Source organism: Hyperolius riggenbachi, chromosome 4, assembly GCF_040937935.1.
Source record: "Hyperolius riggenbachi isolate aHypRig1 chromosome 4, aHypRig1.pri, whole genome shotgun sequence".
NCBI classification, from domain to species: domain Eukaryota; kingdom Metazoa; phylum Chordata; class Amphibia; order Anura; family Hyperoliidae; genus Hyperolius; species Hyperolius riggenbachi.
In genome coordinates this window covers 383278321-383305045 of record NC_090649.1, presented here as the reverse complement: position 1 = coordinate 383305045, position 26725 = coordinate 383278321, and positions in this window count along the sequence as shown.

The following is a 26725-nucleotide window of genomic DNA, read 5'->3' as shown; positions in this document are numbered from 1 at the left end:
TACCTCAGCACGGGTGGTCACGGTACGCGCAACCTACCAAAACGTGCTGGAAAGCTGACTAACTGCACACAGGATATAAACAGTTCGTGTACGTATACATCAGCGACACTGATGTATTAACGTAACACAAATACAAGGAAAATAATAAACGTGCTGGTATGCATATATATTGGCAATGAACCAATATATGATGCAAAGACCAGCAAAGTATCTTTATAACAATAAACACGATCGGGGGCTAAAGCGACAGCAAGGCAGGCTTAAGCTGAAGCTATGAAAACCCAAGGAAACCCTGCAGGAAGCAGATCTTTATACTGAGGTCATCCAATGGGAGCAGACATGCAGATTCCCACACAGGTGAATGATAATCAGTCACAAGCTGACAGCAGGGAAAAACAGACAAAGCTATACAGCTTGCATGGAAATAGATCAGAACTGCCTGAGCTGCAGCACTACTTCCAGCAATAGCTGCTGCAGCAGCGATCATTACAGTACCCCCGCCTTTAAAAGTGGATTCCAGACGCTTTTCAAAACTGAAATTTCCAACAAAACAGTCTGACTGATAATTCATGATGACCGGGACAGCCCGGCAAGACCGAATTCCAGAATCAGTCCCCACAAGACTGGACCCATCAGAACCAGAACCTACAGAACCATGCCCATCAGTACTACAAGCCCCAGTGTGACACCCATCAGAACCATGATTTCCAGAAGAAAGCCCTCCGAAACTCCCTGAGCGATACCCACCGCCTTCCAGGAACAGTTCAGAAACGCCAAAGCCTTTGCAATGCCCACCGGTACTGTCTTTACCAACACAAAACCCACTGTTGAACCAGTCCAAGGCACCAGGACAAGTTTTCTCAGAGACCTCCCAGAACACCTTGAAGCTCCAAAGAGATCCCCATAGGTCAGAAGTTCGTGTACGTATACATCAGCGACACTGATGTATTAACGTAACACAAATACAAGGAAAATAATAAACGTGCTGGTATGCATATATATTGGCAATGAACCAATATATGATGCAAAGACCAGCAAAGTATCTTTATAACAATAAACACGATCGGGGGCTAAAGCGACAGCAAGGCAGGCTTAAGCTGAAGCTATGAAAACCCAAGGAAACCCTGCAGGAAGCAGATCTTTATACTGAGGTCATCCAATGGGAGCAGACATGCAGATTCCCACACAGGTGAATGATAATCAGTCACAAGCTGACAGCAGGGAAAAACAGACAAAGCTATACAGCTTGCATGGAAATAGATCAGAACTGCCTGAGCTGCAGCACTACTTCCAGCAATAGCTGCTGCAGCAGCGATCATTACAGTACCCCCGCCTTTAAAAGTGGATTCCAGACGCTTTTCAAAACTGAAATTTCCAACAAAACAGTCTGACTGATAATTCATGATGACCGGGACAGCCCGGCAAGACCGAATTCCAGAATCAGTCCCCACAAGACTGGACCCATCAGAACCAGAACCTACAGAACCATGCCCATCAGTACTACAAGCCCCAGTGTGACACCCATCAGAACCATGATTTCCAGAAGAAAGCCCTCCGAAACTCCCTGAGCGATACCCACCGCCTTCCAGGAACAGTTCAGAAACGCCAAAGCCTTTGCAATGCCCACCGGTACTGTCTTTACCAACACAAAACCCACTGTTGAACCAGTCCAAGGCACCAGGACAAGTTTTCTCAGAGACCTCCCAGAACACCTTGAAGCTCCAAAGAGATCCCCATAGGTCAGAATGCCCCTTAGGCTCACATGGAGAACTATCAAGAACCCCTATGGAACCTAGGGCAATTCCCGAGTCAGGGCCACAAGGACAAACATCAATATCAGGGCTTTCAGGGACCAGAACCATCTCTGGGCATGCAGGCAGACTGGCAATATCAGAACGTGTTCCCACTAAGGAAGCATCAGAGCACGCTAACACCTTAGACACACTTGGGCATTCTGGCACACAAAGAACATCTGGGCACACCGGCACAAGAGAAACCTCTGGGCATGTCAAGGAACTGTGAGCCTCAGGGTCAGCCAAGACAGGACCAAAACCAGGACTGGCTAAAAAAAAATCATCATGACTAAACTTCGCAACTACTGGACTTTTACACGAGAATGCTGGATCAGACTTAGATGTCGCTGATTCCAGCAAAGTCAGTAACAAATCAGATTCAGGGGCACTAACAAGACAGGACAAATCTTCTGATGTATGCACTGAACCAGACAGGGACTCCACAACTACCTCTGGACTGGACAGAGACTCATTTAATACACTGGATTGGAGCTCATGAGGCGCTGCAGAACAAGTCAGTATTGCAGCAGCCCCCACTGGACTAGGCAAAACTGAGGAATTCCCTGGACAGGAAGGGAACTCTGGAACCCCTGCCACAGCGGCCAGAGAACCAGAATCTTTCAGGATACAGGGCTGGGTTTCAGGAACACTCATCAGACCGGACTGAAATTCTGAGATTTCTATTATTTTGACCAGAGAATCAGAATTATCCATGTTACAGGGCAAGACTTCTGAAACATTCAGAGGACAGGGCTGGAGTTCCTCGGCTGTTACAACACTGGAGAGGGACTCAACATTGGTTAAATCAGACTGTGTACAGGGCAAGGTATCTGACACACTTGCTGACGAGGACAATATTTCAATGGCTTCTGCTTTGCTGGGCAGAAATTCATCAAGTTTTATTAGAGCAGACTGTAATTCCAAAACAGCTGCTAGACAAGTGAATATTACTGCAACACCAACTGAGGTAAGCAGTGCTTCAGCCTCCTCTGCTAGAGGGTTTAAAGTATCCAAAGTACTGGGTGAAGCATAAGACTCTGCGACCACAGCTTCACTGGACAGGATCACTGAACAGTCCATATTGCAGGGCAAAACCATGGAAGCACCTGCTGGACAGCATAATGATTCTGTGACCTGAGTTTCATTGGAGAGATCTACTGCACAATTCATGGTACAGGGCAAATTTATTGGAAAATTTTCTGAACAAGGTAATAATTCTGCGATTTCAGGTTCACATAGCAGATGCTCTGAGCTATTCACGAAACTAGAGCGAGGTGTAGAAACAGGAAGATCAAGACACAATGTTTGCGCATCTGAATCACCATTCATTTGTAAAATTGGAAAATTCAGATGCTGGGGTTCTGAGGATTCTAGACAGGATTGCTGGGACTCGGAAACTGATGTAGTGCATCTATTGGCATCTGCTGGATCAGACAGGAGTTGAACTTTATTAACACAGGTAATTTCTGCAGAAGTGTTTGCAGAGACAGGCAAGATTTTTCTGGTGTCTGTTTCACTGAACAAAGAGTCATGAGTACTGGCTAGGCTGGACTCGGAAGTCAGCAGGACCTCTGGATTCTCTGCTGAGAAATTTGTGCAGGGCAAAGTTAAGAAAGTATCAGTGGCTTCTGTTTTACTGGGAAGTAACACTGAGTTATCCATGGTACAGGGTGGAATTGCAGGAACTTCAACTTCACACAAAAAGAGCTCCGAATCACCTGCTGAATCAGCCAAAGGTGCTGAAGCAGGCGGGTCAGAACGCCAAATTTGCGAATTCGGAGTCACAAAAAAATCATCCAAAATCAGTTCCCACACATCAATCAATGGAGCCACAAAGTCATACTCACACACACCAGTTTTTATTAGGTTATAGGCAGACTTAATGCATGCATTCAATACCAATTCACTTTTTGCACTGTAAAATTGACAAAATGAACTTGAATCATTCTTCCATTCATTGACCAGAGCTTCCATCTCTCCTTTCTCAAATGGAGGATTCCAAGCATACTTAACAGGCAGATCATGGTTTGCAGATATGATTGTAGCAGGGACATATATTGGGTTAATTAGCAGGTGATTGGCAGATTCCTTATTCCTAAGAATCTCCAATACCTGTAGCAAGTGCTGAACTGTAGTGTATGCAAACTTTCCTTGCTTTACAAATAAGTTGATTTGTTCAATACTCTGTAATATCTCCTCATAATCATACTCAGATAATTCTTTTAAACAAAAATCTTTATTTTCCCTAGCCAGGGAGGAAAGTTCATTAGTAGTTTCATAAGTCCATTTAACTCCCCTGAAAGACAATTGCATTTCATTATCTGTTAATGGCAGAATCTCATTATAGGTCTCAGTCGCTAAGGATAACGATTCTGCAGATTGGACACGTTTCTTAGAACGTTTGCGTTTTGCCTTTGACCTTGCGGTTTTTGGTGATTTATTCAAAGCTGCAGGAAAATTATCAGTAACACTTTCTGCTTGCTGCTCATTCTTGCAAGCAATTGACGGAGCAGCTGATTGGCCTGCTGCCAGGAGTTCATTAAGAGGAAAAGGCAATGGATCTATGCGCAACCAGTTATGGATCACAAACGCTAGAAATTCCAGCGGTCTATCTTTCAAATCGGAATGATTGAGAACATCAAATGCCCACTGGAATAATTCCCCTTTAAACAAAATATAACTTAGTTGGAGTGCCCAGGTTGAAACAGGAGTCGCTTGGAGATCAGGATTGGTCAGGAACCTGGCACATTCAGAGAAAAACTCATTTTCTGTTTCAGAGCTAAGTTCTTCAAATTTCCTAAAGGAACAGGAACCATAATTAACAGTGTCATACTTTCTGGGAATCCCCCCCACAATGGGGATTGGTAATGGGGTTTTCATAATGTAAGGCTTGGTGGTGTATTCTCCACAGTCAGCATGCAACGCATGCAACGCATGAGCTGGCGTGGAGGAGGTACACACACTAGCACAAGGAAACAGGCTATCCCTAGTATAGTGGAGGGGAGGACTGACTCCAATAGGAGATTGTGGCGCACAGAGCCGGTGCAGATCTGACAGCCACAAACAATGCTTTCGTTCGTTATAACGTCTCAGCGCAAAGTAGCGCTGAGCGCATAAACCAGAACTGAGGAGATCAGGACAGGTAGACAGAATGAACGCTTGCTAGCTAGCGGCTACTTAGCGACAGCAAGCGTCCAAAACCAGACAGACTGGAATGAGGCAGCCAATGCGATGCGGCGATGGCGTGCCTCACAAAGACAGGACAGGATAGTCAGAAAACAGCAGGATTAAGATAGATGAACGTAACACAGATAAATATACAATAAGTATGTTTTCCTAGCGTATTACAATTACAGCTATCAATGAAACTATTTGTAACGTCTGACTAACATATGTATATATCGGCAATGAACCGATATATGACATAAGCAGGAACGCTGACTAGGAATGGAGTAACACAGGGAACAGGACTCAGAAGGATTCGCTATCTCTTCGCAGAGATGAACGCAATCCACAAACGGTAACAGAACAGGATTCAGAAGGATTCGTTATCTCTTCGCAGAGATGAACGCAATCCACAAACAGTAACAGAACAGGATTCAGAAGGATTCGTTATCTCTTCGCAGAGATGAACGCAATCCACAAACAGTAACAGAACAGGATTCAGAAGGATTCGTTATCTCTTCGCAGAGATGAACGCAATCCACAAACAGAACCAGGAGCAGGGTAACTACCTCAGCACGGGTGGTCACGGTACGCGCAACCTACCAAAACGTGCTGGAAAGCTGACTAACTGCACACAGGATATAAACAGTTCGTGTACGTATACATCAGCGACACTGATGTATTAACGTAACACAAATACAAGGAAAATAATAAACGTGCTGGTATGCATATATATTGGCAATGAACCAATATATGATGCAAAGACCAGCAAAGTATCTTTATAACAATAAACACGATCGGGGGCTAAAGCGACAGCAAGGCAGGCTTAAGCTGAAGCTATGAAAACCCAAGGAAACCCTGCAGGAAGCAGATCTTTATACTGAGGTCATCCAATGGGAGCAGACATGCAGATTCCCACACAGGTGAATGATAATCAGTCACAAGCTGACAGCAGGGAAAAACAGACAAAGCTATACAGCTTGCATGGAAATAGATCAGAACTGCCTGAGCTGCAGCACTACTTCCAGCAATAGCTGCTGCAGCAGCGATCATTACAGTACCCCCGCCTTTAAAAGTGGATTCCAGACGCTTTTCAAAACTGAAATTTCCAACAAAACAGTCTGACTGATAATTCATGATGACCGGGACAGCCCGGCAAGACCGAATTCCAGAATCAGTCCCCACAAGACTGGACCCATCAGAACCAGAACCTACAGAACCATGCCCATCAGTACTACAAGCCCCAGTGTGACACCCATCAGAACCATGATTTCCAGAAGAAAGCCCTCCGAAACTCCCTGAGCGATACCCACCGCCTTCCAGGAACAGTTCAGAAACGCCAAAGCCTTTGCAATGCCCACCGGTACTGTCTTTACCAACACAAAACCCACTGTTGAACCAGTCCAAGGCACCAGGACAAGTTTTCTCAGAGACCTCCCAGAACACCTTGAAGCTCCAAAGAGATCCCCATAGGTCAGAATGCCCCTTAGGCTCACATGGAGAACTATCAAGAACCCCTATGGAACCTAGGGCAATTCCCGAGTCAGGGCCACAAGGACAAACATCAATATCAGGGCTTTCAGGGACCAGAACCATCTCTGGGCATGCAGGCAGACTGGCAATATCAGAACGTGTTCCCACTAAGGAAGCATCAGAGCACGCTAACACCTTAGACACACTTGGGCATTCTGGCACACAAAGAACATCTGGGCACACCGGCACAAGAGAAACCTCTGGGCATGTCAAGGAACTGTGAGCCTCAGGGTCAGCCAAGACAGGACCAAAACCAGGACTGGCTAAAAAAAAATCATCATGACTAAACTTCGCAACTACTGGACTTTTACACGAGAATGCTGGATCAGACTTAGATGTCGCTGATTCCAGCAAAGTCAGTAACAAATCAGATTCAGGGGCACTAACAAGACAGGACAAATCTTCTGATGTATGCACTGAACCAGACAGGGACTCCACAACTACCTCTGGACTGGACAGAGACTCATTTAATACACTGGATTGGAGCTCATGAGGCGCTGCAGAACAAGTCAGTATTGCAGCAGCCCCCACTGGACTAGGCAAAACTGAGGAATTCCCTGGACAGGAAGGGAACTCTGGAACCCCTGCCACAGCGGCCAGAGAACCAGAATCTTTCAGGATACAGGGCTGGGTTTCAGGAACACTCATCAGACCGGACTGAAATTCTGAGATTTCTATTATTTTGACCAGAGAATCAGAATTATCCATGTTACAGGGCAAGACTTCTGAAACATTCAGAGGACAGGGCTGGAGTTCCTCTGCTGTTACAACACTGGAGAGGGACTCAACATTGGTTAAATCAGACTGTGTACAGGGCAAGGTATCTGACACACTTGCTGACGAGGACAATATTTCAATGGCTTCTGCTTTGCTGGGCAGAAATTCATCAAGTTTTATTAGAGCAGACTGTAATTCCAAAACAGCTGCTAGACAAGTGAATATTACTGCAACACCAACTGAGGTAAGCAGTGCTTCAGCCTCCTCTGCTAGAGGGTTTAAAGTATCCAAAGTACTGGGTGAAGCATAAGACTCTGCGACCACAGCTTCACTGGACAGGATCACTGAACAGTCCATATTGCAGGGCAAAACCATGGAAGCACCTGCTGGACAGCATAATGATTCTGTGACCTGAGTTTCATTGGAGAGATCTACTGCACAATTCATGGTACAGGGCAAATTTATTGGAAAATTTTCTGAACAAGGTAATAATTCTGCGATTTCAGGTTCACATAGCAGATGCTCTGAGCTATTCACGAAACTAGAGCGAGGTGTAGAAACAGGAAGATCAAGACACAATGTTTGCGCATCTGAATCACCATTCATTTGTAAAATTGGAAAATTCAGATGCTGGGGTTCTGAGGATTCTAGACAGGATTGCTGGGACTCGGAAACTGATGTAGTGCATCTATTGGCATCTGCTGGATCAGACAGGAGTTGAACTTTATTAACACAGGTAATTTCTGCAGAAGTGTTTGCAGAGACAGGCAAGATTTTTCTGGTGTCTGTTTCACTGAACAAAGAGTCATGAGTACTGGCTAGGCTGGACTCGGAAGTCAGCAGGACCTCTGGATTCTCTGCTGAGAAATTTGTGCAGGGCAAAGTTAAGAAAGTATCAGTGGCTTCTGTTTTACTGGGAAGTAACACTGAGTTATCCATGGTACAGGGTGGAATTGCAGGAACTTCAACTTCACACAAAAAGAGCTCCGAATCACCTGCTGAATCAGCCAAAGGTGCTGAAGCAGGCGGGTCAGAACGCCAAATTTGCGAATTCGGAGTCACAAAAAAATCATCCAAAATCAGTTCCCACACATCAATCAATGGAGCCACAAAGTCATACTCACACACACCAGTTTTTATTAGGTTATAGGCAGACTTAATGCATGCATTCAATACCAATTCACTTTTTGCACTGTAAAATTGACAAAATGAACTTGAATCATTCTTCCATTCATTGACCAGAGCTTCCATCTCTCCTTTCTCAAATGGAGGATTCCAAGCATACTTAACAGGCAGATCATGGTTTGCAGATATGATTGTAGCAGGGACATATATTGGGTTAATTAGCAGGTGATTGGCAGATTCCTTATTCCTAAGAATCTCCAATACCTGTAGCAAGTGCTGAACTGTAGTGTATGCAAACTTTCCTTGCTTTACAAATAAGTTGATTTGTTCAATACTCTGTAATATCTCCTCATAATCATACTCAGATAATTCTTTTAAACAAAAATCTTTATTTTCCCTAGCCAGGGAGGAAAGTTCATTAGTAGTTTCATAAGTCCATTTAACTCCCCTGAAAGACAATTGCATTTCATTATCTGTTAATGGCAGAATCTCATTATAGGTCTCAGTCGCTAAGGATAACGATTCTGCAGATTGGACACGTTTCTTAGAACGTTTGCGTTTTGCCTTTGACCTTGCGGTTTTTGGTGATTTATTCAAAGCTGCAGGAAAATTATCAGTAACACTTTCTGCTTGCTGCTCATTCTTGCAAGCAATTGACGGAGCAGCTGATTGGCCTGCTGCCAGGAGTTCATTAAGAGGAAAAGGCAATGGATCTATGCGCAACCAGTTATGGATCACAAACGCTAGAAATTCCAGCGGTCTATCTTTCAAATCGGAATGATTGAGAACATCAAATGCCCACTGGAATAATTCCCCTTTAAACAAAATATAACTTAGTTGGAGTGCCCAGGTTGAAACAGGAGTCGCTTGGAGATCAGGATTGGTCAGGAACCTGGCACATTCAGAGAAAAACTCATTTTCTGTTTCAGAGCTAAGTTCTTCAAATTTCCTAAAGGAACAGGAACCATAATTAACAGTGTCATACTTTCTGGGAATCCCCCCCACAATGGGGATTGGTAATGGGGTTTTCATAATGTAAGGCTTGGTGGTGTATTCTCCACAGTCAGCATGCAACGCATGCAACGCATGAGCTGGCGTGGAGGAGGTACACACACTAGCACAAGGAAACAGGCTATCCCTAGTATAGTGGAGGGGAGGACTGACTCCAATAGGAGATTGTGGCGCACAGAGCCGGTGCAGATCTGACAGCCACAAACAATGCTTTCGTTCGTTATAACGTCTCAGCGCAAAGTAGCGCTGAGCGCATAAACCAGAACTGAGGAGATCAGGACAGGTAGACAGAATGAACGCTTGCTAGCTAGCGGCTACTTAGCGACAGCAAGCGTCCAAAACCAGACAGACTGGAATGAGGCAGCCAATGCGATGCGGCGATGGCGTGCCTCACAAAGACAGGACAGGATAGTCAGAAAACAGCAGGATTAAGATAGATGAACGTAACACAGATAAATATACAATAAGTATGTTTTCCTAGCGTATTACAATTACAGCTATCAATGAAACTATTTGTAACGTCTGACTAACATATGTATATATCGGCAATGAACCGATATATGACATAAGCAGGAACGCTGACTAGGAATGGAGTAACACAGGGAACAGGACTCAGAAGGATTCGCTATCTCTTCGCAGAGATGAACGCAATCCACAAACGGTAACAGAACAGGATTCAGAAGGATTCGTTATCTCTTCGCAGAGATGAACGCAATCCACAAACAGTAACAGAACAGGATTCAGAAGGATTCGTTATCTCTTCGCAGAGATGAACGCAATCCACAAACAGTAACAGAACAGGATTCAGAAGGATTCGTTATCTCTTCGCAGAGATGAACGCAATCCACAAACAGAACCAGGAGCAGGGTAACTACCTCAGCACGGGTGGTCACGGTACGCGCAACCTACCAAAACGTGCTGGAAAGCTGACTAACTGCACACAGGATATAAACAGTTCGTGTACGTATACATCAGCGACACTGATGTATTAACGTAACACAAATACAAGGAAAATAATAAACGTGCTGGTATGCATATATATTGGCAATGAACCAATATATGATGCAAAGACCAGCAAAGTATCTTTATAACAATAAACACGATCGGGGGCTAAAGCGACAGCAAGGCAGGCTTAAGCTGAAGCTATGAAAACCCAAGGAAACCCTGCAGGAAGCAGATCTTTATACTGAGGTCATCCAATGGGAGCAGACATGCAGATTCCCACACAGGTGAATGATAATCAGTCACAAGCTGACAGCAGGGAAAAACAGACAAAGCTATACAGCTTGCATGGAAATAGATCAGAACTGCCTGAGCTGCAGCACTACTTCCAGCAATAGCTGCTGCAGCAGCGATCATTACAATGCCCACATCATTTGTCTGCCCCCTGTCATGTCATCTGCTTTACTGTATACTGTATATGTTGCTCTATTGTCTTCGTTATGTCTATTCTTGCTCCTCTGCCATTGCCATGTGTACCACAAATAATTCCGGGTACGATACTTGTTGTACTGGGTGAATAAAGGTTGATGCTGATTCTGACTTATCTTTCAAATGACAAGCTGGGGTAACCATGCACTGCAGGCTAGGAAAAAAAATGAATTTTCCTTGTACTTTACATAGTGCTAACATCACCAACAAGTGACCAGACAGCAAAAATTAGTTTTGCACATAAAAATATTGTAAGATAAAATAATGTTTGCAAAATTAAAAGCATATATGGCTGACCTGGAGCTGATTGCTTTTGTTCTTAGCAACCAAATTTCACTACAAGCATACAAGTTAAGAAACTGTGCTGAATGTGCATTATTCAAGCAAACAAATGCTGGACTATAATTGTCAGCTTAATATATTATATGGGCTGTAGGAACACCTATCATGCAGTGGAATTAGGTGCAATTATTGAGTTAAAGCTAGGTGCATTTGTCTATTTAAGCAGAGATAAAGGAAACAAAGCTCCAAGCTCTTGCAAAAAGTAAGGCATTTTCCGCTATTAAGTGAAACAAATCCTTTGATCTCTTTTGCCATGCATTTTTTACTATTGTATAGAGCAATCCATACCATTTGCTATGTAGAAGCAACACAGCAATCACTTCTAGGCTTTACAAGTAACATGCAGCACTGCAGAGAGACAAAAGGCACAATAGCAGAATCGTTTATTGGAGCCTCTGATTTCTCATTTTCTGATGAGAACTTCTGCTGGCATTTCTCCAGTCACACTCGCTGTTATTCACAATCTTCCTTAAAAGAAAAAATAAATCTTTCCACAGTCTCAGAAGCAAAGTAATTTAAAAAGGTTTTCATTGCATGATCGGAATATTTAAGTCAGCATTTCAGTTCATTAATAGCGTGACTTTCAAGAACAATGGAGACTGCACAGTGTTATTATGCATAATTCATAGCCACAAAGCAAACGCCAAATAAGTAAACACTGTATTACTAAATTTACTTTCGAAGAAAGCAGGAGCTTGCAATGAATTATTTACCACCAGTCTCTAGAACGCTGATTTATCAACTGAGTGTGATTTACTAAAACTGAACTAATACTGTCAACAATGTATAAGTGTACCTCCACTGTTAAAGTGATAATTACTGCTTTGAGCATACACACACGTCCCACACGTGCACCCATGCACACACACATCCCACACGTGCACCCATGCATACACACATCCCACACGTGCACCCATGCATACACACGTCCCACACGTGCACACACACATCCCACACGTGCACCCATGCACACACACATCCCACACGTGCACCCACGCACACACACATCCCACACATGCACCCCCGCACACACACGTCCCACATGTGCACCCATGCACACACACGTCCCACACGTGCACACACACATCCCACACGTGCCCCCACGCACACACACATCCCACACATGCACCCCCGCACACACACGTCCCACATGTGCACCCATGCACACACACGTCCCACACGTGCACACACACATCCCACACGTGCCCCCACGCACACACACATCCCACACGTGCACCCCCGCACACACACGTCCCACACGTGCACCCATGCACACACACGTCCCACACGTGCACCCACACACACACATGTCCCACACATCCCACACGTGCACCCAAAACGCACACACATACATAAGCACACACATTGGCAAACACAGTTTTGCTCAGTTATCAATGTAAATATTATAGCCAAAGGCCAGTACCAACCAGGGATACAACTAAAAATCACAGAAGGGCCCCGTAGCAAAATTTTGACTGTCACTTGCCCAAATTACTAATATTAGGTAGCCCTTGGGTCCCCTCCCCCCAGCTATTGGTATTAGTTAGCCTTTTTGCCGTCCTCCCAGATATTTGTATTAAAGTGGGATAAAACTCTGACATAACATTCAAAAAAATGTGTTTTCCTTATTTTACCCATACAGTTACCATATTTGTTTTTTTTAAAAGCAAATTACAAGTTTCCAAGGTAGTTTATCTGCTCTGAAAGCTACTATTGCATTTTATTGCATAGGTGCTGTATTCATGTACTAAAATCTATCTAGTGATCACTTCTCAGCTCTCTTAGAGAGCTTATTTTCAGCACAGCTTGGAATGTATATTAATTGTAGCAGACTAAGGAATGCAAACAAAAGATCATGTTATCGCCTCATTGGATGCATCAGCGAGTTTTTCATTGAAGAAAAAAGAGCTGTGTTTAACTGTTTTTTTCTAGTGGTAGTAGAGCTTAAGCTGGAAAAAAAATCCTTTAGAGCAAAGAAAACACGTAGAGTTTCATACTACTTTAATCAGTCTTTGTGAACCAACCCCCCCCCCCCCCCCCACACACACACACACACACACACACACACACACACCAAGTATTTAGTATTAAGTATTCTTTGTATTGGGCCTCTAGATATTGGTATTAGGTAACCTAGCCATGCTATTGCCCCCTCCTTCCTTCAAAAGTAAAGTAAGCAGAAGTGGAACATGGACTCAACTGTCTTACTGCTGCGCTCCCTACTCATGCCAACTTAGCAAGCGTCAACCTCCTGAGATCTCTCTGCATGCACTGTGTCACTGTTCCCCACCACCATGAATGAACTGATATCACATGCTGGCTGGTCATGGGAGTAATGATGCAGCTGCAGGGGAGCCACATAGACCATGAGAAATGCAGCAGCAGAACAGGTGAGTTAGTTATCTCCACTCTCCTCGCAGCTTTGCATTCCCATCCCTGTTAGCACCCACTCTGACAGGCCTCTGTGTGCTCTTACCCCTCCCTCCAACAGAGGGGCAGTAGGACCATTGTTATGCCTCTGGTACAAATGCTAGATTATTGTAAAATGATCACTGTACAGACTTGCTACTCAGCTACAACTAAGCAGTCCATTCTGTGCTATCGGAGTTATTCTCAGCATTGGTGTTTAACTTGGAAATTCCCCACCACCATGAATGAACTGATATCACATGCTGGCTGGTCATGGGAGTAATGATGCAGCTGCAGGGGAGCCACATAGACCATGAGAAATGCAGCAGCAGAACAGGTGAGTTAGTTATCTCCACTCTGCTCGCAGCTTTGCATTCCCATCCCTATTAGCACCCACTCTGACAGGCCTCTGTGTGCTCTTACCCCTCCCTCCAACAGAGGGGCAGTAGGACCATTGTTATGCCTCTGGTACAAATGCTAGATTATTGTAAAATGATCACTGTACAGACTTGCTACTCAGCTACAACTAAGCAGTCCATTCTGTGCTATCGGAGTTATTCTCAGCATTGGTGTTTAACTTGGAAATATGATATATTTTGTAAAACTGTCATTATTTACTTTCTTCATAAGCCAGCGCAATGGGAGCAAAGTGGTGCCCAAAATAGTATAAAATTAATTAAAAACAATAAAATAAGAGTAAAGACGTGGCTTACCTCAAGAACAACAATATGTGTAATTGTAAATTAGAGTTTATTGACACAATGGTTTTAGAGAATAGCAAAGCTTTAAGGTGGCTATAATCCACTTCCTCAGGCCAAAAAATCAGGGTACCACAAATGAAGGCGTGGCGAAAAAAGGGCGCACAGTAACATTATTAGTAAAATATTGGTATTTAATATCAATATTTTACTATAAAAAGTAAAATATTGATATTAAATAGCGTTATTTTACTTTGGCCACATACATGTACAGTAGCTCTCCCTGTAAGCATAGCTGTGTGTGTGTGTGTGGGGGGGGGGGGGGGCGCCGAGTGGGCAGGTGTGCAGAGAAACACTTATTGGGTCTGCTCCTCCTGTCTGAGTCCATTCTCCGGTGGATCCTGCATTTCTTGGCTGGGGAGCCCTGGTGCAGGCACTCCGACTGTGCTCTGTGGAGGAGCGGCCCATGATCGCCGAGGTACCGGCCGCTCTCCCCGCTCATCAGTGCTGGCGGCTCCAATGTATATAATCCATTGTACAGCCGAGAAGTGGAGGCTGCCACAGGCTGCGTGTGGTCATCGATTGCTGTAAGCCAGCTTCCCGGCGGGGGGTAATGCTTCGCTAGCACCGCATCGCTGTGGGACAGTGGAGAGGCTTACCAAGGTGTGTAGTGCTGATCTGTATCTGGAGGGCTTAGGATAGGTGAGAGCAGCTGAGCAGGAAAAAGGCACGTCCAGAAAATGTCGCAGAATAGTTGGGGGGGGGGGCAAATTTCTGCTCTGGCTCCCAAAGATCTCTATTTTGCATTGGCGCCTATGGTGACGCCCATTTAGTCCACTTGCTGCAGGTGCCCTTTTTTCCTGCTCCGGATGTGGAAAAGCAATGAAGAACTTAGCTCTGAGCCCATATGCTATGCCAGGCCATTTAAAGAGTAACTGTCAGGCTGCAAAAGCTAATTTAAACCTCTATTCTCCTGTGTTAAACAGTTTAGAAGGAAGCCAAAAAAGCAATACTTTAGTTAAAAATCTCTCTTACTGTGATGTGTGCTGAACAGCAAGGCTGTTATTCCCACGCTCGTAAGGAAGCCGGCAGGATGCATAACAGATACTGCAAAGCATTCTGGGGCTGCTTCTCCCCAGTGCACTACCTTGGGTCATCCCCTTCATTTCCCTATCACGCCCTAAGGCTGCTTTCACAGTGAGAAGTTACAGGCTCATGTTACAGCAGCTTCTAACAGCAGCCTAAACTCACAGCACTGAAAAATCACATGGCACATGTTCCGTTAGAGTATACTGCATGAGTCCGCTATTGTTCCTAGCCACATGGCTAATTAATATTCAGTGCACAGTAGTGTTGTCCATTAGGATCTTTTTTGCGAGTCGAATCATGAAAGCAGGGAGGATATGACATCACAATTGGCTTCATAGGAGACAGACAAACATGGAACTGGCCATGAGCTGCCAGGAGCATCATTCTCTGCAAATCCTATATAAAATTTCTGTGAAATCCAAACGTGGACAGTGAATTGCATATGTAATGTAAGTAGAGCCAATATTTAGCTACTGATATATGTGTTTTTTTTTCTCTGAGACCCTATACCTAACAGCTCCTCTTTAAGCTAGCCACATAACGTATGTATCATTTTTTCACTTTAACTGACATTTATTGCCCCCACTACATCAAATCAATTTACTTTTGATTGATTTTACGCTGTTTTTTTGTTTTGTTTTTTACCAAGAAGTGATTGGACATGTCTAAAAATCTGCTTTAAACAAGAAATAAAATGCAAAGAAAAATCTTGGTAAGTCGTCCTCATGAGTGCACGGGTAGAATTTTAAAGCGAGTCAGGTAGACGTAGAGATGACACCTATACAGCTATCTGTGCATGAATTTTTCTAAATATACCATTGAGTTTGATGTATGTGGCCTCTTTCACCCATCTTACAAATCTGTTGTATTCTTTGTCCAAAAGGTGCACCTCAAAGCACCTTCCAACAGGAACATGGTAAAATTCCCTTGACCGGGGGACAAAAAAATGACTAAGGCACCTTTCACACTAGTGCATTTTCACTGCGCTGTATTACCTATTTTTACCACAGGGCAACGCTAAAGCAATGAAAATCTATGAACATTTCATACCTGATGCAGTGCAATGTGTGGAAAGCATCACATCTGATGCAAACACATCAGCACATTAGGGTCAACATCCGCGTCGACGTGCATTGACCGGAAATGGTGCCACGGATATTTTCGTCACTTTTTCGTGTTTGCATTGTGGTGCACATGCGCGGAAGTGTATTTTTACAATCCACTTCCTTGCAATTTGTATATCTGCCACAGGAAGTGAGCGCTAGAGACATTTGGAGATATCCGCATTACTGCGGGTATCAAACCTGTTTTTAGCATTGTGGTGTGGTGCGATCAACCAATTGCACCACATCCAAAACACTGGTTGCTAGTATGAAACCGGCCTGAAGCTCCTGGTGGGCTAGGTTACCTTTTTACAAGTGTCCTGGTGCTACTTGTTGTTCTCGGGGTCCTCCAACCCCCTAGTTCTTGGTCCCTGGTTGTGTTCCTATTTGGAATCTTCCAGTCAAATATGAAAACCAGAAAGTTACCCCTAGCGGTGGCGCATGACTCAGAACTGTGCAGACCCAAGTTCTAAACCACACAAACACAGAGGGCCAGATTTATCAAAGCATTACCGACAGTTTTTTTTTCCTTCTAAAACTGTTCTAACCAGCAGAGGAACTGTTCTGCATAATAATAAGAAACTTATCAAATGCTACGTAATAGCAGTTTAGCGTGGATTTGTAGAGTTGCACTACAGTTAATAAAAGTACAAATCCATCCCTAAACTGCTGCAGATTAAAAAGTGTTTAATAGCAGTTCTACAGATAGTGCAGCAGTGCAGGCTAGACATGATTTGTGAAGGGCTGCTCTCTCCTCACTCAGAGCCTGCTGACAGCAGATGTATTGGTTACCTCAGCAACAGCAATTTCCCTAACACACTGCACTGCCTGAGAGACCTTCCTAACTCCTCCTTTTCCTAACAGTTTAAGAATAAATCTGCACTATCTAGTCATTTCTTAAGATGTCTGAGACAGTTCTGCATGGATTTCTAAAACCCTACCAATATTTTGTCTCATACACTCTTGATAAATGACCCTTGAGAAAAAAAGCGCTTGTTTATCAGCGCTTTCTATCATTGTGCAGGTTCAATTTGAAACTCAGGCCTGCACAGTTCAGAATAGCTCTGCACAGCTTGGAGGAACTTCCAGGAGACACAGGAGCTATGAGGACTGACCTGGAGGATGACGAGCAATGCCAGGACACTTCTAAAAAGGTAAGCTAGCCCACCCTGGGCTTCATTTAATATATTTTCCCCCAGTTTAGGAATACTCTAACTGCAAAGAGAATGGAAAGGAGACCCTAATAAGTGCTGGATGCCATGGGAATATTGGGGCTAGAAAGGATTACATTTATTTATATTATAAAAGTTAAAGGGTTTATTATACTCACTGGTGTGGTATGAGGTGAACCGGTGGATAGCAGTATACATGAAAGGGTTAAAGTTTGTTTTTGGCTGCTGTTTTGTTTTCTCTTTACGGGTTTCTCTGAAGAGATTAGAGTTGCCAGGATAAAGGGGCCCACACACCTAACGATTTTCCCGCCGATATACAGCCGTTTCGATCACAGTGATCGAAACGGCTGTGAAATCGCCGTGCACACCGCTGACAGAACAATCGTTTTCCGTCCGAAACCGATCGTTCCCGTCGATTCCCGTCGACCCATCCGTGCGGAAGATTTTTCTCGGTCGCCGGCGGGTCGGCTTCGGGCTCCAGACCGTTTCTTCTCCGCTTCGGGCTCCAGAACTACACAGAACTTCCTGTCCTGGCAGGAACTTTAAACAGTAGAGCGCCCTCTACTGTTTAAACTTCCACTGGACAGGAAGTTCAATAGCTGGAGCGGAGTCGGAGAAGAAGACAGCGGGGACTCGCGCCGGCCAGAACAGGTAATGTATGCAGGGGGGGGGGGGGGGCGGCAGCAGCGGCAGCTCCACAGATTGTGATCGGTTTCAGGCTGAAATCGATTCACAATCTGTTTGCATTGAAGGTGGCCATACGATCCCTCTCTGATCAGATTAGATCAGAGAGGGATCTATCTGTTGGTCGAATCTGATGGCAAATCGACCAGTGTATGGCCACCTTTAGTGATAATCTGCCTTTGAAGATGATTGGGCCCTGACAGGTCTGGCAAGAACTAGCTGACCTAATGGAAAGAGGCAGCATATTTGTATATTTATGATTGACAACTCAGCTCTCCTCAGATTTGATCAGAGCCATTGAGTTGTCCACCTTTCCTCCCCCTTCCTTCTTATGGTCAGAGTTGTTTTGCGGGTGTCTGGTTTTAAATTCTATTTTGGAGTGATTTCTGGAAGTAAAGTGGTATTGGTTACATGTTAATGGTATTTATCCAGGTTATTTAATGGGCTACCTTGGCTGTCCAGTTAGGTCACACTTTGTTATGTTAATTGTGTTTAAATAAAGTTATTTATTTAGAACCCCGAAACAATAAATGCCACCTGGTGTCGGTGTAGTTATTTATTTAAATATAAGTATTAGTGATAAGAATAGACACATATAGTCTCCTGGTCATGGACTGCTTGGTCTACATGGTATAAAAGTCTTTGTACTTATTCTCCCTCAGTACACTGGACTTAAAGGATACCCGATGATGAGATAGACATGGGTATATACAGTGCCCAGCAAACAAATAACTATGATGTATTCCTTTTTTTCTCTCTCTCCCTGAAAGAGTTAAATATCAGGTATGTAAATGACTCAGACAGGAAGTGACTACAGTGTGACCCTCATTGATAAGAAACTATAAAACACTTTCCTAGCAGAAAATGACTTCTGAGAGCAGGAAAGAGATAAAATGGGTCAATAGTTCATAAATTTTAGCTCTGGCATACTTCAATGAATCGGTCATTCAACAATAACAATAAAACAGTTAAAACTTAAAAAGATTTAAACATAAAATAAAACTGTGGAATATCTTGAAAAGTCATTTTTAGTAGAAGGAAGATAGATACAATCCTTTATTTCATTAGTTTATTTTTGCCTCGGGTGTCCTTTAATACAACATGTTGTTCTACTTGTGCTGGTTGTTGGAGTTGAATAACTTTATACACAAATATTAAAAAGCAAAAAATATAATAAACATATATTTGTTTTTACACTGAAAGAAGTGGTGTCTATTTACAGCGTTACCTTGTTGGGAAACTTTAGTTCCACTTTAAACAATAGTAAAGAGTGACAGCAGATTTGGTTGCAACATCTGTCTCTCTCCCTCAAGCTGGCTGAATTAAAGCAACCATCTCTTTTTACATTATATGCTGGCTTGCTATAGCAGGGAAAATGCAGTGTTTCTAGATCAAATTCTTCTGTACAAGTTGGCAGGCTATAGTGAAGCACTTTAAAATCCAATTGCATTTGGTGACAAGAATTGGATTGTAATTAGTTTGCAATCATTGTAAATCAAAAACATGGCCCATCTCTCCTTTCAACCTTCTATCAGAACAGTGGCAAGGTAATAGTGTGGCTTTGTGCGCTTTTTTTCGTTATTAGAAATGAATCCTACACTGTTATGTAAGACAGCTGTTGATTATCAGTTTTGATGGTCTCAACTCTCAAAGTGGTGGTATATTGCCCAAAGCCTTGACAAAAAAATATTACAATAATACAGTTTTATGTGCTTACCGGTAAGAGAAAGAGATGACTGAATTCACAGAGCAGCATATTGATCACAATGTGAAGAGCTCTGAAAAATGAATCATTTATAGCAGAACTGTTGAACTTTGTGATTAAACATGAGCTGATAGTAGATGCTTGTTGATATTATTTAAATGCAATTTCTTCTTTTCAATTAATCTTTTCAGAAGACATCGATAAAAAATTGAACGTTGGATTTGATAACTTTTATAAATTCAATACTCAGCGTTGTTGTTGTTTAATCCCCAGATGCTTTTCTAGTCCAGAGCAAGCAATCAGTGGCAGAGCTTGATTTTATCTGAATATACACACCTTGATGAGCTGATGTCAAATGGAGTAAGGGCCTGTTCTCACTAGTAAACGCAAAATGCTAGTGATTAGCGCTAACGTTTTGCGCTGGTGATTTTCCCATGAGTAACACAGCAAAATCACTGTACACTCACACAATTTTTGAGCAATCGAGATTAGCGCTTTTTTGATAAAATGCTGCATGTAGCGCGTTTAGCGATCACCACTATTTGTGATCGCCAGTGATCGCAGCAGTAAGATCACTGCCATATACTTAATATTGCCCTAGCGCTTTAAAAATGCTAGCGATCGCCGGCGATTCTGCGATTAGCAGTAATCGTCCGCTAATCGCCTCAGTGTGAATGGGCCCTAAGGGCTGGTCCACATAGGTGGCTGGCAGGACGGCTGGCGGTGGCTCATTTAGCCAATACTAAACTCTTTTCTGACTCTTTCAAGTGATGAACTTGTTGTGTTGGGGTTCACCGACCAGCATTCCTGCAACTAGTGTTTATGGTTTGCAAACCTGCAAATGCCGACATGAATGTGGGAGCATCCCCTTCCCAAAACCACACTACAAGTTTGCCCATCACAGTAATTGGCCTCCCAATCCCTGGCCATCACCTCTCAGTCCTTTTTTCTGTCTAAGGTCCCTGTGTACTCACTTCACAAGGGAAACATCACTGCTGAGGGAGCACAGAGTGCTGGATTAGTGGGCTAGATTGATGGTGTGTAACAGAGGGTTGCTACCCTACACACTGCCAATCTAGCCCAATCATCCAGCTCTCTATGCTCTCTTTGCAATAGCGGTGATGTCAGTCTATCTGCCATGCAAGGTGAGTACACCAGGCAGAGAAAAGGCAAAGGGAGATCAGGAACATCTTCCGAAACTTATGAGTAAGTGTTCTGGTTCATGCAGGTTCACAAACCTACAAATCCTCAGGCGCCTGGGATGTTTTCATTGCATTGCATTGCCTTTTTTACTGCAGGGTAATGCTAAAGCAATGAAAGTCTATGGGACATTTCATACCTGATGCGGTGCGATGCACTGGAAGCATCGCATCTGACACGAAAGCATCAGTGTGTTAACGGCGAACATCTGCAGCGACATACGGTAACCAGAAGTCATGTAACTCAATCGTGCCAAACATTTTAAAACATTTTGCATTGCGGTGTGCATGCGTGGAGCGTATTTTTTTCAATACACTTCAATACAATTCGTATTACGGCCACAGGAAGTGAGTGCTAGAGAGTCTCACTTAAAGTTTAGATTACTGCCATAAATTACATTACCGCTTTGACCTCCAAAGCTTTTTTTAACTTTGTGGTGCGATTTTGATCATCTGCACCGCAACTAAAACACTGGTTCTTGGTGTGAAACCAGCCTCATGTGAATGCGCTTGTGGACCCATGTGCTGAAGCTTACTACCATATCAAATTGGGCTGGTCTAGGTGACATGACCAAATCTCAGCTGCTTATCACCCAAAAAATAAAATTTTGTCATTTTGCATGCTGACACTAGCAGGTCCTCAAACACCCCCTCAGAAAGAGAGCCCCCCCAAGTACATGTGGCAATGTCACAGCCACTTACAATGTCACCCTAGCACCGCTGACTCCTCAGCCAGAACCCCTGCCCATTGTATACTTTCCCTTAGGTTAATTGGTCCAGGGAGTCAGATCAGTTCTCGCCAGCCAGAGAGCCCCACCAGCCCACCCACCCCCCGGAGAGTGGACACATCGGGAGGAAGAGAATAGAGAGCGACAGTCAGTCACAGCAGGTCACAAGCTGCCTACTTATTTCTGACCAGATGCTCAAGCCAGGAGGAATCAGGGACCAGGAGGAGAGAAAGTAAAGAAGTGGAGATTGAAGAGAGCCCGCACGCAGACAGGCAGAAATGATGGTACACCAGCGAACTCCTCCATAGGCGTACTGACAGCCTGCAGTAGCGCTACAGGACGTCAAGTGTCATCACGTGAAGATGACATACTTTACGTTGAACTCGGCGGGCACCTGCAGGACGCCCAGGAGGAGTCAAGGGAGGTGATCGCATTGGTGTTATTTCTTCTTCCTGTGCTGCACCCTAGCAGTAAGCAGCCGGTTACATCCTTCTGTCTGCGCCCTTCTTCTTCCTCTTGCTGACTGCGGTCAGGTTGGCTGTCCGATTTGCCCGGGCCAAGAAGTGGCCCTGTTCCTCAGAGTTTTCCTGACAGTTTACTAATAAACACCAAGACTTCCTTGTGCAAAAGAGGCCTTTAGTTTCTTACGGCATTCTTTGAGTGTTGAAGAGGTCTGTAAAAGATGTGTCTTTATCTAGACAAATCAGTAATTGTAAATTATGAAATTAGATCATTTACTTTAATTGTATGACATCTGGGTTGATTTATGTACCATACATCCAGGGGTCGAGTGGTGCGTGGACGCGGGTGGACGGTGTCCACTTACTATTTCCAGAGCGTGGACGACGTCCACCCTGGCATGTTCGGAGGGGAGCAGCGCAGTGGAAGGAGAGCTGTGAGCAGCGGTGGAGAAGGGGGGCCATCTTTCCCCCCTTCACTCACCTTAGTGCTCTCCATCCCTCGCTCTCCCCTCCAGAAGTAACATGCGGGTGGCTGGCAACGGGCGGGACTTACCTCTCCCCGTTCCGGCGCTGGATTTGCGTGCCGCTGCTCTGGACCAGACCAAACTAGCGGCAGTGAAATGCTCGCGCCGGAACGAGAAGAGGTAAGTCCCGCCCGCTGCCGGTTGCCCGCACGTTACTTCTGGAGGGGAGAGCGAGGGATGGAGAGCACTAAGGTGAGGGAAGGGGGGGGAAGATGGCCCCCCTTCTCCACCCCTGCTCACAGCTCTCCTTCCACTGCGCTGCTTCCCTCATGCTGGGGGGACACCTGACTACCTATTCTGGCCACATATACCCCTGACTACATATATACTGGGCACATACACCCCCTGACTACATATACTGGGCACATATACCCCCTGACTACATATACTGGGCACATATACCTCTGGCTACATATACTGGGCACATATACCCCTGGCTACAAATACTGGGCACATATACCCCCTGACTACATATACTGGGCACATATACCCCTGACTACATATACTGGGCACATATACCTCTGACTACATATATACTGGGCACATATACCCCCTGACAACATATACTGGGCACATATACCCCTGCCTACATATACTGGGCACATATACCCCTGCCTACATATACTGGGACATATACCCCTGCCTACATATACTGGGCACATATACCCCTGCCTACATATACTGGGCACATATACCTCTGGCTACATATACTGGGCACATATACCCCTAACTACATATACTGGGCACATATACCCCTAACTACATATACTGGGACATATACCCCTGACTACATATACTGGCACATATAAACCCCTGACTACATATACTGGCACATATATACCCCTGACTACATATACTGGGGCATATACCCCTGCCTACGTATACTGGGACATATACCTCTAGCTACATATACTGGGACATATATCCCTGGCTACATATACTGGGACATATACCCCTGGCTACATATACTGCGCGCATATACCCCTGACTACATATACTGGGCACATATACCCCTGGCTACATATACTGGCACATATACCCCTGGCTACATATACTGGGCACATATACCCCTGGCTACATATACTGGGCACATATACCCCTGGCTACATATACTGGGCACATATACCCCTGGCTACATATACTGGGCACATATACCCCTTGCTACATATACTAGGCATATATACCCCTGGCTACATATACTGGGCACGTATACCCCTGGCTACATATTCTGGGCATGTATACCCCTGGCTACATATACTGGGCACGTATACCCCTGGCTACATATACTGGTGACATATACCCCTGGCTAAATATAATAGGCACATATACCTCTGGCTACATATACTGGGGACTACTATACTCATGGCTACTTATACTGGGGACACTTATAGACCTGGCTACCTATGCTGGGGGTACCTATTTTGGGGGAACTGCTGTCAGATTATCTGCATTTTTGTGGAACCGCTGTTATGTATTTTGGGGAAGAGCTGCCAGATTATGTATATGTTAGGGGAACTGCTGCTGCCAGATTACGTGTATTTTGCGGGACCACTGCTGCCAGATTATATGTATTTTGGGTGTTACGTGTATTTTGGGTGATCCGCTGCTAGGTTTCGCGTATTTTGGGGAACTGCTTCCAAATTATGTGTATGTTGGGGGAACTGCTGCTGCTACATTAACTATTTTGGGGGAACCACTGCCATATTACCTGTATTTTGGAGGAACTTCTACCAGATTATGTGTCTTTTTGGTGAAATGCTGTCAGATTACATCTATTTGGGGGGGATACACTATGGCAGAGCTCAAACTTCCCCGGCAGACCTTTTATACCACTGCTAAGGTCATGTATATTTGGCTCCACCCATGACCACGCCTGCATTATTCTTGGTCACGCCTATTTTTGGTGCACCGCGCAGGGGTTTTCCAGGTGAGTCCACTCACCTCTTTTCCCAGGATTAGACCCCTGCGTACATTTGTATAAAAGTACTGATGTTTCAATACAGGACATCAGAAATAGGGTCAATCAAAGTCTTTGGTGCTGCTTTATGCACACCATCATGATAGCAACATTAATGGAACCAAGATAAAAGGTATATATTAATTTGAGCTTTTAACAAGAGGATATTTTGATTCAATCTTATCAAGAAAGGAAGCTATTGGGATATATGAATTACAAACCCTAGCTTTACTGGGATTAAATAGTGACTGAGGCCTGAAGTGCTTTCTAAAGTAATTTTGAGATGAATAATCCCCTCCTCTCATTTTCATTTAAAAAAACATTTATATTGCAGACTTTTCAGCCCCTAAAAGTCAGTGTACTGTAGGAAAAGTGATAATAGGTGAAGAGTATATGTCTGGTCTGGACTGGCTGTTCTGGAAGACTTTATAATTTACTGATTTGATAAAGCATACCCCAAGTACTTAAAGAGAACCTGTACTGAGTAAAAATATTTAAAATAAACACATGAGGTAACTTCAAATGAACATTACATAGTTACCTTGCCATCAGTTCCTCTCAGAAGCTCACCATTTTCTTCTGACAATAATCCCTTCCAGTTCTGACAATATTTTGTCAGATCTGAAATATATCAGTTGCTGTCAGTAAAATATCAGTTGCTGCCAGTTATAGAGGAGAGGAAAACTGATGTACCAGGTAATGTCCATGTTTCCCTGTGGCTCAAGTGGGCGATGTTACAGTTTAACTGTGTGCTGACCAGAAAGCTGTTATGGGTAATGGCCATTTTCAAAATGGAGGACGGAAAATTCCCTTATCACAGTGAACAAACTGGACGAGGGACAGGAGAAAGACACTGAGGAGTAGACTACATGGAAGGTAAGTATGACTTGTGTATGCTTATTTTGACTTTTAATTTTCAGTTCAGGTTTTCTTTAAAACCTGTGGGTGGTTGGAGCCTATTGGCAAACTATTGATTTTCATTAAGTGCAATAAAATGTCCATGTATAAGATGTCCCATCTGTAGTGAAGCCTGCTTCTTGCTTTTGGTTTGCAGCAAGGTTTTAGCAACATTACAAGCAGTTTTTTTTAAAGATTTGATAGCTATGTAAACAGCACTGGTAAATGGCTTTTATAGATAGATAATATCGACTTTGCATTATCAACAAATTGTTTTTCCTGCTTTAACCACTTGAGGACCCACCCTTTACCCCCCCTTAAGGACCAGCGCTAGTTTGATTGATCTGTGCTGGGTGGGCTCTGCAGCCCCCAGCACAGATCAGGGTGCAGGCAGGGAGATCAGATTGCCCCCCTTTTTTCCCCCCTATGGGGATGATGTGCTGGGGGGGTCTGATCTCTGCTGCCTGCGAGTGGCTGGCGGGGGGGGCACCTCAAAGCCCCCCTCCGCGGCGAAATGCTCCCCCTCCCTCTCCTACCTGGCCCCCTTTGGTAAGCTGGGCTGCACAGGACGCTATCCGTCCTGTGCAGCCAGTGACAGGCTGTCTCCTGTCACATGGCGGCGATCCCCGGCCGCTGATTGGCCGGGGATCGCCGATCTGCCTTACGGCGCTGCTGCGCAGCAGCGCCGTACAAATGTAAACAAAGCGGATTATTTCCGCTTGTGTTTACATCTAGCCTGCGAGCCGCCATCGGCGGCCCGCAGGCTATTCACGGAGCCCCCCGCCGTGATTTGACAGGAAGCAGCCGCTCGTACGAGCGGCTGCTTCCTGATTAATTAGGCTGCAGCTGGCGACGCAGTACTGCGTCGCTGGTCCTGCAGCTGCCACTTTGCCGACGCACGTTATGAGTGTGCGGTCGGCAAGTGGTTAAATGTTATGTTTGCAAGCTATGATATTACACTTTTATTCATTCTGTCAACAAG